Genomic DNA, 17,514 nt, shown 5'->3' with positions numbered 1-17,514 from the left:
ATACTATAATAAAACCATCCAAATACATTTGTTCACGATATCGGAATCCATTACAGTAATTATTACCTATGAAACCGGCGTTTCGTAGATACATTATTATCCTAACATTTTGCTTATTTTTACATAGCTACATAATTATTCTTTACATATATAACTCAGATTCAATGGCTTCCTGCCTGCCACTGATTGTGAGTGTAGTGCATGGTGGTGCTCCTCCAACTTTCTGAAAATATTTGACTTTCATCTGTTATGCTACGGATTAGGACTTGCAGGAACACTTCTCTTCTGGTCTCCAAAGCTGGGAACCCTTTCATAACCTGCACGTCTGCATGATATCTGAGAACAGTATTGTCTTGTAGCGTCCGTTGCACGGGACGACTGAATGTTCTTATAGGCTTCATTGAGACTAATCTCTTCGACAGAGTTAGCTGGTAAGATCACCAAAACAGACACAATTATAAGAAAATAAAGTGTTGCTCCCATCTTGTAGCAATTCAAACCATTCGCCATTGAAGACAATCCAAATCACAACAATACTTCTGCTTAAGTTCCAACACTCTGAACACTTAGAACCGCTGGTGATCACGGTTTCATGCTTTTCTTTTACTTCACTGGTTTGCACCAAAGAAACTTAGTACCGGGTAGTAATATTAACATTATACCAAATCCTCATATATTTTATAATGTATCGGAATCTCATCCGAATCGACACTCCTTATATCATTGCTTCAATCACGCATCCTCTGGTTCCCAGGGATTGAAGGAAGATGACAGCTGTCATGAAATTCAAATAATTCGGAAACAGGATTACTGCTTGGCGAGGTACAACATAATCATGATGCTTCTCTGGTCAATTTACTAGACCAAATAGCAAGCACGCCTTGGACATAGGCCTGTTAGGGTTGACAAACACAGTAACAAACAAAAAACTATTCGTTTTCATAAGTTACATAATATAATCACGCACGTCCATTTTCTCTTGTAATACAATCTCCTAACTGGTAAAGGAACATACGACGCGCTGTTTATTTCATTGTGATCCTCATAGCCGTCATTGCGATTCTCGCTTTTGATTCTGGTCTGACTACAAAGGATTTCTCTCGCCACATGTGGAAAGTTCATATCTGTAGATGTTAGCACATCTTCAGTTTTTTAAATGACTAACTCCATTATCGTCCAACAATATTCTGTTCAAATTATGGCAACATCATTTTATCTCACCTTATGGACGACTATCCTCCATTACTGACAGGCTAAACTGATATTATCTTAATTGCAAATTCCAACATTATCTCGAAATCTGCATGAACAAGATGAAACAGACCGATCAGATATTCACAGAATGTGCAAACATGAAAAGAGTACACTTACTTTGGTAAACATTGCAATCCTACTTTTTTATGGACATTGCACCGAGGATATTCGTTGTGTCGAATAATTCTACACTTGATTTGACAAATACCCCTGGAACGGAAATAAGTTAATGTGAAATAAAATAATTCAAATATGACCTGACATGAAATAGGCAAGAGTCTTTATCTAATGAATATCTGATAGAAGGGAATTTTGTTTTGATACTTGATATCTTTTTTCTAGGAAGTTTTCGATAAAGAGACATGTAACGAATTGAGATTGCTGGCCTATTTTGATCCGGATCCTGACATCGTGTCCTCGTTTTTTTGAAATTTTGATCAAATCCGAATTCTTGAACTTTTTTTATACGCAACGGGACTTCGAGTGCACACATTATTTGAATTTGTTAAAAAAATTATCCCAATGCAATCTATATTGTTTTGAATCGTGTCACATACCCTATCTACACAATCAAAGAAAAACCAAAAACTCTTAATATGAATCATATAACTAAATCAACAAAAGATTTTTATTATACGCCTCTCTGGAAAATATGGTTATTCAAACATATAACTTGACTGTTTTATTTTTCTTTTATTAAGTTTCGTTATGGTGTACCACGAGGTGTTTGTCCAAAATCATTTATACGCGACAAAAGAAGCTTTCTTGAAGTAGCGGATTTGATTTCAATGAAACATACGCTAATTTCAACATTTATGTGAACCTCTAGACACAACCGGCGGGGCGTCCCCTTGGCGTCCTTGCCTCGGGATCCTAGTTTCGATCAACGGCTCTCCCTACTCTGCTTGAAATTAACGGCGGATACCTACCCTAGGGTTTAGAGGTAACTGTTTCCTTCCCCCAGCTCGGGTCACCAGAGCTCATTTGGTTGTAAGCGGGTAAGTTTTTTTGCTTTGTAGCGCCATTAGGGTTTCTTCTTGATTCGAGTCCAAATTTGACTGCAACAGCACATCCATCCGGAGATGACGGGTCGACTTAATACCAGGTTTGTCCAGGTAACAGTTTGTGTTAGAGTAGTATTTTCTTGCGATTCTAATGCTCATACAGAGAGTTTGACCCTGACCGCTCCTCCCTTCTGGCAGGTGGCCGAGAATCTTCTCCAGTCTGTTCCACTTCAAGTTTCCAACGAGGGCGGATTTTCCAGAAAGCGTGAGTGCCTGGTTCCGAACTTTCCCAGAGACTAAATCGTTTCTGTTGTGATAATGCCTGAGTATTGTTCTCATCGCATTCTTATTCCAGATGTTGTGCCCGGCGGAAGTTCTTCCTCGACTACAGGTACTCTTCATTCTCCATAGGGCTACAGTAACTGTTTTGCTCGATTTTCTTTTAATTTTTTTAATGTATGACCTTTCCGTTCCTTGAACAGGTAATTTTCTTTGTCTCTCCCTCTTCTGGACCGGCGTTCGCTCTTCTAGTTGCTTGAAGCGCCAAATTGTAACAGGGCGTCTGCTATTGTACAGGTGCCAAACCCTTACTCGGTTATCTCGGGTCTTTTCATGCTACAGGGGAAAAACCCTTGTTCCTGGGTTAAGGAATTTTTCTGCTTTGTTTATCCAGTACCTGCACGGTTATGAATTTGCTCTAAAATTGTCAATATGTATTTTAATGTCTCGGAGTGCAACATTTAATGACTGGTGCATATATGTTGTTAGTTAACTGTCAAAACCCTACGGTGGAAGGGACAGAATGATTTTCGTGCTACTGTCTGTAACTATTTGAGCATTTATATAAACAATTTTGCTTTTCCTCGCTATTAAATATGCAAATTCATTGTTCTGTTATCTGGGTACTCTGTAAAGTTGTCTGAATGTCTGTACAAGAATTTATGGTTAATGTCTGTTCCGAAAACATGACTTGGTCTCTTCCATGTACATATATTATTACAGTTCAGTTTATTCTGAATTCTCATAAGTCTTTATTTTACTTGATCATAATTTTTCTTTCTAACTCATTGCACTACACTGTTTCTTGCAGTTCAGAAAAATGAATTCTACGAGCCACTATGTGAACACTGTGTTTCTAGGGTTCATTACGGATTTTCTTCAAAATTGACAATGAAGGTTTCGAATTACAACAATTAAATTTCAATTTACTTTTCTGCCCCAAGAGGATAACCGACTGCCTTCAGTTCTTAAGAGACTTTCTTGCTACTCTCTTTTCCTACAGGTCTCACACAGTGTGTCACAGGGGTTGTCTGCCTGTTGTTTCTCTCTACGAACCGGTTATGAGACTAACCCTACCTCTTGGCAAAACCTTGACTTTAGGCATGTGTATTGTACTTATCTGACTTCTGCTCATCCTCAAGAAGACCACAAACCCCCTGGAAACCAGTGCAGTGTTCCACCCAACCTTGAGGTAAGTTTCCACACCTCAGTTTCCACAACCGCACCTCCCCCAGAGCTTGCTTCACACATCAAGTGGTTACCCAGGCTATCTTAACCACCAGTCTTAACCACAAGTAAGCTAAGTTTGCAAGCTTACAAGCTCCAAACTCCACTCACCATACTCCAGTGCGCAACCGGAGTCTTCTCTGTTTCCAGCTTTTGTTTTCTTTTGTTTTCCTTCTCCTCGAGCCAGCCTCAGTCTTTTCCGTTTCCAACTTTTGTTCTCTTTTCCTTCTCCTTCTACCTCTCGTCGAGCCCCTTCCAGGTCTTCTAACCTCCGGTTCCCAATACCCTTTTGGCCCTTTTTTTGGAAGTTATATTTTCCACGAAAGTTTTAAGTTTTATTTTCTATTGAGGTGTTTGGATAAGTAACTACCTCACCCATTACTGAATATACCACCATAACTGAATATACCACTTGTATGTGAGCTTTCTTTAGCCTAGAGAAAGTTGAATATACCACCATAAATGAATATACCACTTGTCTGTGAGCTGATATACCAGCTGTCTGTGAGCTTTCTCTAACCATGACTGAAACTGAATATACCACCTATGTGCCTTGACTGGATATAGCATCTGTCTTTGAGATTTCTCTGCCCTTGACTGAATATACCTTGTGAGCTATGACTGAATATACCTTGTGAGCTTTCTCTAGTCCAGTATATTCCATCTGTCTCTGGCCTTGACTGAACATACCTTGTGAGCTTTCTCTAGCCTTGACTGAATATACCTCAATATGAGCTTTCTCTAAGCTTTCTCTGGCCTTGACTGAACATACCTTGTGAGCTTTCTCTAGCCTTGACTGAATATACCTCAATATGAGCTTTCTCTAAGCTTTCTCTAGCCTTGCTTTCCATCGTGTTCCACACAACATTTACCATCATCATTGAGATGAAAAATAAAATAGACATGAATAGTCTATACAACATCACACAACATCAAATAGACATGAATAGTCTATACAACATCATATAACATCAATTATGTTAAAAATATACATGAACAACACCACATCTACCCACATCAATTCAATTAACATCAATTATGTTAAAAATATACATGAACAACACCACATCTACCAACATCAATTCAATTAGATGAAAAATAAAATATACATGAATATTCCACAAAGCATCAATTAGATAAAAAATAAAAACATATATTCATGTATATTTTACCTATAGTCTAGCCTTATGGGCCCATAATTAACAAGATGTATTTAGATAAAAAAATAAAAACATATATTCATTAATATTCACCTATATTATAGGTATATTCATTATGTATATTTTACATATAGTCTAGCCTTTTCGGCCCATAATTAACAAGATGTCCTTTTTTTAAACTTCATGAATTCAATATTACAAGATTACAGTAATTCAATATTTACAAGGTTACCCAAGGACATTACAATCAATATTTACAAGGTTAAGGACATTACAAATTGTTACCATAAGATTACTGATGAACCTGCGACCTGCCTCACCTAACGACATCAATTATTTGCCACAAACGAAGACCCTCTTTTTTCTGTCTGCTCAGGCAGTGTGGGGCTATGGGTAGGATGGTGCAAGTGGTGTGGGGCTACAAGTTGCTATGGGAGTAGTGTAGAAATGTGGAGTTGATGAACAACCGGATAAAAACTCAAGGGACCCATCGGTTAGTGACTCGCCCCTATGATCAATCGAGTAACGGAGTTGTAAAGAAATCAAAATAGTGACCCATAACCCGATACCCAAAAAAACATAACTCCATAACACTACTGCTATTTTTAGCCCCTCAATCAAAGTTTCCATGGTGCTGTGTAACTTACTATTTTCCTTGCTTTATTCTATCTATAGTTACCAAAATGATATGATTATTACTTGCAATGCATCAGTGACTATGCGAACTCGAACTAGTGTAAAAGTGAACTCGAACTAGTGTAACAGGAAACAAATAGAGAAAACAAGAATCAAACAACTACGATCAATGAATTGAAACATGTTAAAATATAATTATCATAACTATATAAATAAAATGACTGAAAGACTTTGCTTAATAAAATGACTTGTAAATCTGGGTAGACATCCTCAACTTAAATAAAATAAAATAAATTATACTACTATATATATTATATTGTTTATAATAAATTATACTTATATATATTATATTATTAAATAAAATAAACGGTGTAAAATAAATAAAATTATTACCGTCAATATTAACTAAAATTATTTATTATTATTCTATAAATTATTAAAATTAAAGTTATTTCATTATTATTATATATAATTATATATTACTTATAAATATATATATATATATATATATAATATATATATATATATATATATTTATAAAAAATAATAAAAATTAATAATTTAATTTCAAATTATTATTATTAATGGACATTTTTAATCTATAGAGGTTTTTGACTGGCCCTTTTCAATATCATATTTCTAAAAAATATCGTAACTTTTTAATATCATATTTCTAAAAAAATATCATAACTTGCTAAATAATGAATCCATACAGGTGAGGATAGTTTTAGATAGACGAGGATTGACCTGTTATAGAGATTTGTGAACCCAATGTTTCAGACTACCAAGTAAGTCCATCAAAATATTCTCAAAATATTAATGATGTATCCATGAGCTATATTTATCGCTCTGGATAATCTTAATTTCTTGAATTCTGATGTGTTGTCCATCATGTCCCTTCTATGGTAGGACTTGATGTTGTCAAATAATGAATCCATACAGGTGAGGATAGTTTTAGATAGAGGAGGAATGACCTATTATAGAGATTTGTGAACCCAACATTTCAGACTACCAAGTGAGTCCATCATCAAGCAATGCATCAATAGATATTTTCCAGATCTTAATGATGTATCCATGAGCTATATTTATTGCTCTGGATAATCTTAATTTCTTGAATTCTGATGCGCTGTCCATCATGTCCCTTCCATGGTAGGACTTGATGTTGTTAAATAATGAATCCATACAGGTGAGGATAGTTTTAGATAGAGGAGGAATGACCTGTTATAGAGTTTTGTGAACCCAACGTTTCAGACTACCAAGTGAATCCATCATCAGAGGATGCGCCAATAGATATTCTCCAGATATTAATGATGTATCCATGAGCTATATTTATCACTGTAGATAATCTTAATTTCTCGAATTCTGATGCGTTGTCCAGCATGTCCCTTCCATGGTAGAACTTGATGTTGTTAAATAATAAATCAATATAGGTGAGGATAGTTTTAGATAGAGGAGGAAGGACTTGTTATAGAGTTTTGTGAACCCAACATTTCAGACTACCAAGTGAGTCCATCATCAGGGGATGCGTCAATAGAAATTCTCTAGATATTAATGATGTATCCATGAGCTATATTTATCGCTCTGGATAATCTTAATTTCTTGAATTTTGAAGCACTGTCCATCATGTCCCTTCCATGGTAGGACTTGACGTTGTTAAATAAGGAATCCATACAGGTGAGGATAGTTTTAAATAGAGAAGGAATGACCTGTTATAGAGTTTTGTGAGCCCAACGTTTCGGACTACCAAGTGAGTCCATCATCAGGGGATGCGTCAATAGGTATTCTCTAGATATTAATGATGTATCCATGAGCTATATTTAACGCTCTGGATAATCTTAATTTTTCGAATTCTTATGCGATGTCCATCATGTCCCTTCCATGGTAGGACTTGATGTTGTTAAATAATGAATCCATACAGTTGAGGATAGTTTTAGATAGAGGAAGAATGACTTGTTATAGAGTTTTGTGAACCCAACGTTTCGGACTAGCAAGTCAGTGTATCATCAGGGGATGCGTCAATAGATATTCTCTAGATATTAATGATGTATCCATGAGCTATATTTATCGCTCTGGATAATCTTAATTTCTCGGATTCTGATGTGTTGTCCATCATGTCCCTTCCATGGTAGGACTTGATGTTTTTAAATATTGAATCCATACAGGTGAGGATAGTTTTAGATAGAGGAGGAATGACCTGTTATAGAGTTTTGTGAACCCAACATTTCGGACTACCAGTGAGTCCATCATCAGAGGATGTGTCAATAGATATTTTCCAAATATTAATGATGTATCCATGAGCTATATTTATTGCTCTGGATAATCTTAATTTCTCGAATTCTGATGCACTGTCCATCATGTCCCTTCCATGGTAGGACTTGATGTTGCTAAATAATGAATCCATACAAGTGAGGATAGTTTTAGATAGAGGAGGAATGACTTGTTATAGAGTTTTGTAAGCCCAACGTTTCGGACTACCAAGTGAGTCCATCATCAGGGGATGCATCAATAGATATTTTCCTGATATTAATGATGTATCCATGAACTATATTTATCACTCTGGATAATCTTAATTTCTCGAATTCTGATGCGTTTTCCATCATGTCCCTTCCATGGTATGACTTGATGTTGTTAAATAATGAATCCATATAGGTGAGGATAGTTTTAGATAGAGAAGGAATAACCTATTATAGAGTTTTGTGAACCCAACATTTTAGACTACCAAGTGAGTCCATCATGAGGGATGCGTCAATAGATATTCTCGAGATATTAATGATGTATCCATGAGCTATATTTATTGCTCTAGGTAACTTTTCAATATCACATCTCTAAAAAAAATACCTTAATTTTTCAATATCACATCTCTAAAAGTAACTTTTCAATATCACATCTTGAAAAATACCATAACTTTTAGATATCACATCTCTAAGAAAATAAATACCATAACTTTTCAATATGACGTCTCTAAAAAAATACCATAACTTTTCAATATTTACAATATTACCCAAGGACATTACAATTAATATTTACTGGGCTAACCAAAGGACATTACAAATTGTTACCATAAGATTACTAATGAACCCACCTGACTGCATCAACTCTTGGCCATAAGAAAAGACCGTCTTTTTCTATCTGCTCATGTGGTGTGGGGCTATGGGTAGGGTGGTGCAGCTATTATGGCGAGTAGTGTAGAAACATGAGGAGTTGTATACTATATGAACAACAGGGGGATAAAAACCGCCAAGGGACCCATCGTGGGTGAGGTGTGGTTAGTGACTCGCCCCTATGATCAATCGAGTAACAGAGCTGTGAAAAAATCAAAATAGTGACCCAAAAACCGCCAAGGGACCCGTCGTGGGTGAGGTACGGTTAGTGACTCGCCCCTATGATCAATCGAATAACGGAGTTACGAAAAAATCAAAATAGTGACCCATAACCCGATACCCAAAAAAATAACTCCTTAACACTACTGTTATTTTTAACCCCTCAATCAAAACACTACTGCTACTTTTAGCCCCTCAATCAAAGTTTCCATGGTGCTCTGTAACTTACTATTTTCCATGGCTTTATTCTATCTATATTTACCAAAATGATATGAGTATTACTTGCAATGCATCAGTAACTATGCGAACTCGAACTAGTGTAAAAAGAAACATAATAAAGTGAAAATGTCGTGCTGGTTTAAGATCCATCAAAGATCATCAAAGTGTTCTCAACATATAACTATGCGAACTCGAACTAGTGTCATAATAAAAAAATGTGGTGCTGGTTTAAGATCCATCAAAGTGTTCTCAACTATGATCAACTCGAACTAGTCTAAAAAGAAACATAATGGAGGGAAAATTTCGTGTTGGTTTAAGATCCATCAAAGTGTTCTCAACTATGATCAATCAATTGAAACATGTAAAAATATAATTATCCTAACTATATAAATAAAAAGATGAAAAGATTTTGTTTAATAAAATGACTTGTTAAAATGCTTCATAACTTACTATTTTCCTTCGCTTTATTCTATCTATAGTTAGTAAAATGATATGAGTATTACTTGCAATGCATTAGTAACTATGCGAGCTCGAACTAGTGTAAGAAGAAACACAATAGTGCAAAAATATCGGGCTGGTTTAAGATCCATCAAAGTGTTCTCAACTACGATCAATCAATTGAAACATGTTAAAATATAATTATCATAACTATATAAATAAAATGATGGAAAGACTTTGCGTACTAAAATGACTTGTTAAAATAACTGAAAGGCTTTGCTTAATAAATGACTTGTAAATTTAGTAGGAGATCCTCAACCTAAATAAAATAAAATAAATTATATTATTATATATATTATATTATATTATTAAATAAAATAAACGGTGTTATTAAATTAAATTGTTTCATTACTAAATTTTTATAGATATTTTATTATTAATATTAAATAAAATTGATTATTAAAGGACCATCACTTTTCAATATCATATTTCTAAAAAATATCATAATTTTTCAATATCACATCTTGAAAAATACCATAACTTTTACCTATCACATCTCTAAAAAATAGATGCCATAACTTTTCAATATCATAAAAAATACCATAACTTTTCAATATCACATCTCTAAAAATAAAAATGAGTACAATCCTCTATCTTCATTATGAAAAATTAAATCTTTTTATCTATTTATATATTATTATTAATAATTGAATTATAATTTTAAAAGTATTATTCCAAAATTAGTACGTCTTCATGATTAAAAGTTATTTTTTCTATCTATTTATAAATTATTATTAATAATTGAATTATAATTTTAAAAGTATTACTCAAAAAATTAATACGTCTGCCTATAATAAAAATAATAATAATAAAATCTTCCTAATTATAAATTATTATTAATAATTAAATTATAATTTTAAAAATATTATTCCAAAATTATATTATCTCAAAATTAATAGGTGTATAATAAAAATAATTATGTATAACTTATTATTAATAATTGAATTATAATTTTAAAAATGTTATTCAAAATTATAATATTCCCCTATCTTATTTGGCATTTACATCGAAGTTAGAAGGTTGTTTAGAGTAAGCATTTATATCTACAAATTAGAAGGTTGTTTAGAGAAAGCAGGATGTGTTGGCACGATCTTATCTAGGATAGTCATCATCAAGGATGAAAATCACTTCCTCTTCCAGTGCCATGCGTACATCCACATTAGATCTCAGTTTCAAAATCTTTGTTGCAATACTGACCTTCCTAGCCTTTTAGCTTGTCAAAATCACAATTAGCTAGGGAGACTTCTCTCCAAGCTTTTTGAGCATAGGAATAAAATCTTAAATCAAACTAAATAATTCGTTTCTTTAGGTCCAATAGACCAAAGTTTGGTCCGTTAACCACCACGACCATCATCATCATCAATAAAAATAATTATAATAAAAATAATAATAATAAAAATTATAATACCATAACTTTTCAATATCATATCTCTAAAAAAATATCATAATTTTTCAATATTACATCTCTAAAAATAAAGATAACTACAACCTTCTACTTTTATTATTAAAAATTAAATATTTCTATTTATAAATTATTATTAATAATTGAATTATAATTTTAAAAATATTATTCCAAAATTATTAAATCTATAATAAAAATTTATAAATCTATATCTACGCTTAATGTATATATACTCTCAAATTATATATATATATATTTATATTTATTCCAAATTTGGATTTATTAAACATTAAATAGATTTTAAATATTAAAAATTGTTTTAATTGAACACGCGGTTTACATTAATTGAACACTCTGTTGAATTTAAATTGGTTACTTTTTTAAATATAGTTTTATTATAAAGTCATCTATTTTTTATTTAATTTAATTTTAATTTTAATTTTTAATTAAATATTATGATATTTAAAATTATATCGTAATATTTAATTATGTAATTGTAAAACATTTTATTTTTTTTAATAAATATAATTAAAAATTAAAATAAAATTTATATTTTTAAATCGAAACATTAAATTCATTATATTAACCTACAGATTTCAATAAACATGATAACAGATAAATTCAGTAAAACATATTAACACATGTAAAGAAACCAAATGTGAACACACACTCGAAAGTTTTAAGTCAAACACATTAATTCATCAGTCAAAATTAAAACTTCAACTAACATACAACTTGAGTGGGCATAATGGTTAATAGCATGTATTTCTTCCTAAGAGGTCAGAGGTTCAAAACTAGAGGGGGGTAGAGTATGTATGCCTTCGTAGACTTAGTAGTCAAATTGCTGCGCGGAGGTGGGTCCCTTGTCCCTCAAACAAGGGGGTCTCATAGACCAATTTGGTGTCTAGCTTGGTTGTGACCTTAAAAATAGTCATTATTATTAGTATATATATATATATATATATATATATATATATATATATATATATATATATATATATATATATATATATAATGAATTAAAATAGAACCGTAAATTTTTTTGGTTGAATATTTTCAATTAAGAAACAAAGGTTATATCACTATTCAAAAATATAAGAAACTTATCTAGAGAGTTGGGAAAAACAACGTAAACATATCAAACAAACAACCATGGATGAATCTAAAGATGTGACAAGAGCGTGATTTTCTTTTGTAATACTTGTTGGTGTTGAAAACTTGATTTCACACCATATGTGATTTTCCAAATGATTCATTCAAGCATATATATTATCTGGATATATTGTATTATTTATTGGTTCCTTTTAAGTTCATTAAAGAATGAAATGATTTCATTTCTATCATTTTTTAGAACTTTTTCTACTAATGTTTTCAATTGACATTGAAAAGTGACCATGTGTATTTACTGATTTCTCATATCCCTATCATGTCCAGGGTCCAAGAGCTAATGAGAAATACAAAAAATATGAAAAATAGCAATATCCCAAAGCCAACGCCACAAAAGAAGGTGCATAGAATATGGAGGTGAAATATAATTATCTCACGAAAAACAACTCTTTCGTGGTTCATGCTTACCTTATTCCAAATAACATCAAGTGAACCATAATGACAAGTATCATCCTCGACATGCATTATGTATAGGGGGTAAGCAATCCCACTCCTCCTTGGTGGTCTTGGGAGTTGGTAGTGTCATGGGAACTAACGAATTCCTCTATCGTGTGATCATCCACCCCCATCATTGATAAAACAAAATAATACTATTTTAACAATGTAGAGATATAAATAATGATCTAGAGGTATGTTAAAAATAATCATATTTTTTATATGAAGGTTCATTTGATATTTAAATTAAGAAAATATTGGAGATAATCTTTCCTTATGTTATTGCTGGACCCGATGGGAAACCCAACCAATAACATATATTCAATGTCTTCATATTACAAAGTTTCGCTCTGATGATGGCTTCAGAAAAGAGAAAAAATAAATCTAGTATATAAATCAAAACAATGACACTAAGGCCATTTATTCCTAAGTTATCTCCTTCTAGATGCATCTAAAATGTGACTAAGATAAGGATTAAACTATAATATTTTTTCAAATTAGAGAGATGAGGATTCATTCCCTCCATAATTAACCTGTTAAGCATTCAATTGGCTTAGCCTTTAATTCAACGAACCAGCGCCACCAACGGAAAACCAAATTTCTATGGAAACCTCCTCCCCATCTGTCAACATGTTACTGAATTCATGTTTTGTCACTACTAATTGATTTGATTACAGGTTGTTAGACTCAATCCCGACATTGTCAATCGCCAATGACACTATCTGTCTGATCACTTCTAGTTTATTCCTTCTGTTCTTGTCTCTAGAACCTGACTTTTGTCTATGAATTGTCTCTTCCCAATCCATTTTTCACTCGTGCTCTTAGCCATAACCAAAATGCCTCCACAGGACAAAGGGCCAGAGGAAATTGTCAATCCTCTGATCCATCCTCCTATAGACCTTCATCACATTCCTATGGCAGACAGAGACTAAAAAATTTATGAGACACTCTACGAACTTGACCTCTTTGAGATGTACTACTAGATTGAAGACAATTATATTGATAAATAAGATGATATCTAGGTTTGGGAGTCAAACCTACCTCATAACATATTTCCTCGTACCCACAACACCCTTGATTTCACTAGGAAATGTCATGCTTCATACTTGCCAAGCCAAATGTCCATAGTCACTCCCATTGAACAAAATTTGTTTACCATAAACCCTCAGTCCATTGATCAGATGATGCAAGCCCCTACAGTAGATAATGCTACCCCATTTTCTTATGAAGCACTAGTTGAAATATACCAAAACCTAGACTTTACCAAAAGAGCCCAAACTCTTGAACTATTTTTGACACAAGATGTTGCATTACCAAAGAAATATCCTCCTTATCCCTCCTCCATATTCCGTGAGAGAGCCAAGAAAATTATCTCTGTTTTTTCCTACCTTATTGGCTATTACTTTGACCAATGGGTAGATGAGGCCATTATAGGATTTTTGTCCATCTTCTCTGCTAATGTTAACCCCTCAATTGTGTTTAATTTCAACCATTTTCTTATAGAGTCCATTTATTATAAATTGGTTAAATTCCAACTAAGGAGGTATTTAAATATGCTTCTTTATTAGTCTACATGTTCCTATACTTTCAGGGGGGCAATATTAACCTATCTTTGCAAAAGATGGATGAGAAGAGAAACCAGCAGTTAGTCATTTTCTGGACTACTCTGGTCATGAAGGAGCAGAAAGAGTACAGTTACAGACATTTTACAGAGATGTTTTTTCACCCAGCCATAGGTCTCATGAACAGTATAATTGAACCAAGAATTAGTGAATAGATTAGAAGGGTGTTGCAGCTGTCAGATCAAGTGCAACTACGAGACTAGTACCTGTATGAAAATTATTCAGAAATTAGGATATTTGGATGTGAGCTTCCACCTTACAAGCTACCAAAATTCCTCCCAATGAGGATTTTTTCCTTGGAGTAAACATGGATGAAATCCACTTCGTTTCTGCCAAGAAAACGTCCTAGTTTAAGATAAAAACACAGGTTGGTCATTTCATTTGCAACATCAGTGCAACAGGGGAAGAGATAGATAAGCTTTTGAAGGAAATGCAGTTCAATCTTAGTTTTACCTTGTCTTATGATCCATTAGAGATCATTTCTAAATTAAGGATAGAATCCAAGTCTACTCCTTACTTTCACACACCTAGGACAAAAATAGAAAAGTACAAAAATAAGCTAGAGTTGGTTGAGAACACTTTTTAGGAGAAAGAAGAACAACATGTCTCATCAACAATGCAGACTCCTACCAGGTAGGAGAAGACAAGCAAGAGGAGCAGAGAGTAAGAGTCACCTTTAGGGACTGATATTTTCAGTGAGGGGTTTAAAATTATGTACAGAAAGAAGTCTAAGATTAGTTCCAGACTAAGCCTTACCAAAGATATAGAGCAGCAGACCATTATAACCACTAATGAGCCACTTCTTTCTTCATTAGTGGGTGATTAGTCCACACAGTCTCCTACTACCTCTTCAACTTCACAAGAGCAGCAAAAAATAATGCAGACAAGTACATTTACTTTGTGCGAGCCAGAGAAGAGCATAATGGACATCTTCACGAAAATAAAAGTCAGAAATGAATCCTTGAAGATTAAGACTTACAACCAGTTCTGGAAGCAGACTTCTAGTGCCCAAAGCAGGCTGTTGTCAAGCTTTGACTCAGAGAAGGGGAAAATGTAGATAACATTCCTTCAGGCACAAGTTCCTTAGCCCAAGGGAGCATCAGACTACAAAAAGACATATTTTGAGTTTGATGTCAAGGATATGCACCCCATTGACCAAATGGAGATGCATAAGATGACTGCGAAAATGATTTTCTCTGTTATCACTAACACAACCATGAATTTCTCCAAATTACAGGTTACACTAGCAAATGTCCAATCACAGCTAAAGATGGAGAAATTTTCTGCTCTTGCCAAATGCACCAAGATTAAAACCTTGGAGGATTTGGTAATCAAACTAGGTTATGATCCTGCAAACATCAATGCTGCAGAGGATCTGGTCAAAAAGAATACTTTTTATATAGTAGCATTGAGGAAGCAGTTAAAATTGTAAGCTACTAAAGATCCTTTGGCTAAGGACATTACAGAAACAGAGACTCAAAAAGTAGATATGATGAAGCTCATCATGGAGTAGACTGCATAGCTTAAGCAAATGGAGACAAAGATGGAGAAGATAATTAAGTTAAAGGAAAAAGCTTCTAAAAAGACTGCCCACTTGGAGGCACTCCCCATCATAGTCATTCGTACAACCATACCAGCTACAACAAGTACAGGATATGTTGCAGACTAATTGGCCAATGCAATCCAAACTATGTCTCTTCAGAATGAGGAAATCAAGAAATTGCATGATCAAGTGAAACTTCTGGAGGATCAGCAAAAGAAATCTAAGATTTTTCATGCAACAGAACTTCAGAGAGCTCAAAATCAAATAGAAGTGTGGAATAAGTATGTAGCTGAATCTTCTATTTGTCACACTCTAGGTAATGTTAAGGAAATAATATAGAACAATATCATTTAGGAGATAGATGAAATCTGGTCATGTATCCATATTATTTTTTAGTAGAAGGAGTTGATGGAAAAGGCAAAGCAGACAATTGTCAATATAAATGATCAACTAGGAGAGATGTCTGCTACAGCCAACAACATTATAAAGTTGCTTAATTCTAAAAATAGGTATGAACTGGATGATCTAGGAGTGTATGACAAGACTGAAACTATTCTGGAGGTGAAGAAAGTTATGACCAAAAATAACTTAGTATTGCAGTTGACAAAGAAGTGTTACACTCTTAAAGTAGCAGTCAACATATTTCTCACAAGGATTGATGCATTGAGAAAGAAGGGCTTGCCTTCATTGTTTGTGAGCAATGATAAATTAATTACCAAGGAAGAATTCTTCAAGAAGCTTCATGACATTTCCAGGGACACAACCAACTCCTCCAACATCAAAGGTTCAATGACAGGCAGGGCATTTTACGAAGCTATCAATAACATATGTTTTATTCAACATGAGACAAAACATATTTTCACTATAAAACCCACTTTTTTCCAGTATAATGAGGTATATGAAATCTACCGTAAGGTAACCAAGATAGAAATCCGAGATGAAGAACAGTGGGAAAAGATGTGTGAATTTCAGGATTAGAGGACATATCATCTTCACCAGTGCAACACCCAAATAGTGGCCACTCAGCGACAACTTTCCTTCAAAACAGGGCCAGATGTTTAGATTCATTCCTTTTGATCGAATTACTTTTGTTTCCGTTAGTTTTAAGTAATAGTAGAATGTCGTGTCACTCAAGCATTTATTGTAATATTTTTTAATTTTGTTTAAATACTTCAGCCTGTCAAAGTATTGAGGGTTGCACCCTTGAACAAGTTATCATACAGATTTGTACTAAGCTAGAGCATTTTTTATTAAATAAAAGATTCTGGATTTACTTCTTATGGGTTGTCACTCATTGAGTTGTTTTCACCATGTTTTTCATTATGTATTCTTCATATAATTTAAGTCTTTTACAGTCATCGGATTAAAAATTTAATTGAATCTCAATTTCATTTTGAATCCACTGTGAAGTTGAATTTAAATAAGAGACTAATTTGAAAGACTATCTATTATTATCTTTGAACTTAAATTGCACTAGATTTCTATAATAGTTTGATTATATTCTGTTGATCTAGGAAACATTGTTTTCTTGATTTCTTCTTATAAATGGTTAGATATTCAGTTTGAATATTAATTCACTTATACTTCTCTATATTCCACTTATCCATCTCATTTAAAACAAAATAACCATATGTATTTAAAGAACAACCTTTTGTTTTATTAATAATCTTTCTAAGTTTAAAGAACCTGTTTTTAAGCAGTTCACTCATCCTGCAAACCATTAAAATCAACAAAACATTTTAGATGCG

At 33.4% G+C, this 17,514-nt stretch overlaps 1 long non-coding RNA gene across 1 annotated transcript; it reads left to right on the top strand.

Annotated features, from left to right (window-relative positions):
• The first annotated feature begins 1,985 nt into the window (after window positions 1–1,985).
• On the top strand, window positions 1,986–3,208 carry LOC149150543 (uncharacterized). The gene is made up of 3 exons (XR_016263731.1): window positions 1,986–2,359; window positions 2,457–2,649; window positions 2,835–3,208. It is a non-coding gene; the product is annotated as an uncharacterized LOC149150543 (long non-coding RNA).
• The last annotated feature ends 14,306 nt before the right edge of the window (window positions 3,209–17,514 follow it).

Source organism: Pinus tabuliformis, chromosome 9, assembly GCF_031772625.1.
Source record: "Pinus tabuliformis cultivar Carrire ecotype Pingquan chromosome 9, CPIR1, whole genome shotgun sequence".
In the NCBI taxonomy this organism is placed as follows: domain Eukaryota; kingdom Viridiplantae; phylum Streptophyta; class Pinopsida; order Pinales; family Pinaceae; genus Pinus; species Pinus tabuliformis.
The sequence above is the reverse complement of the archived record's forward strand: the minus strand, read 5'-3'. Positions and strand labels throughout refer to the sequence as shown.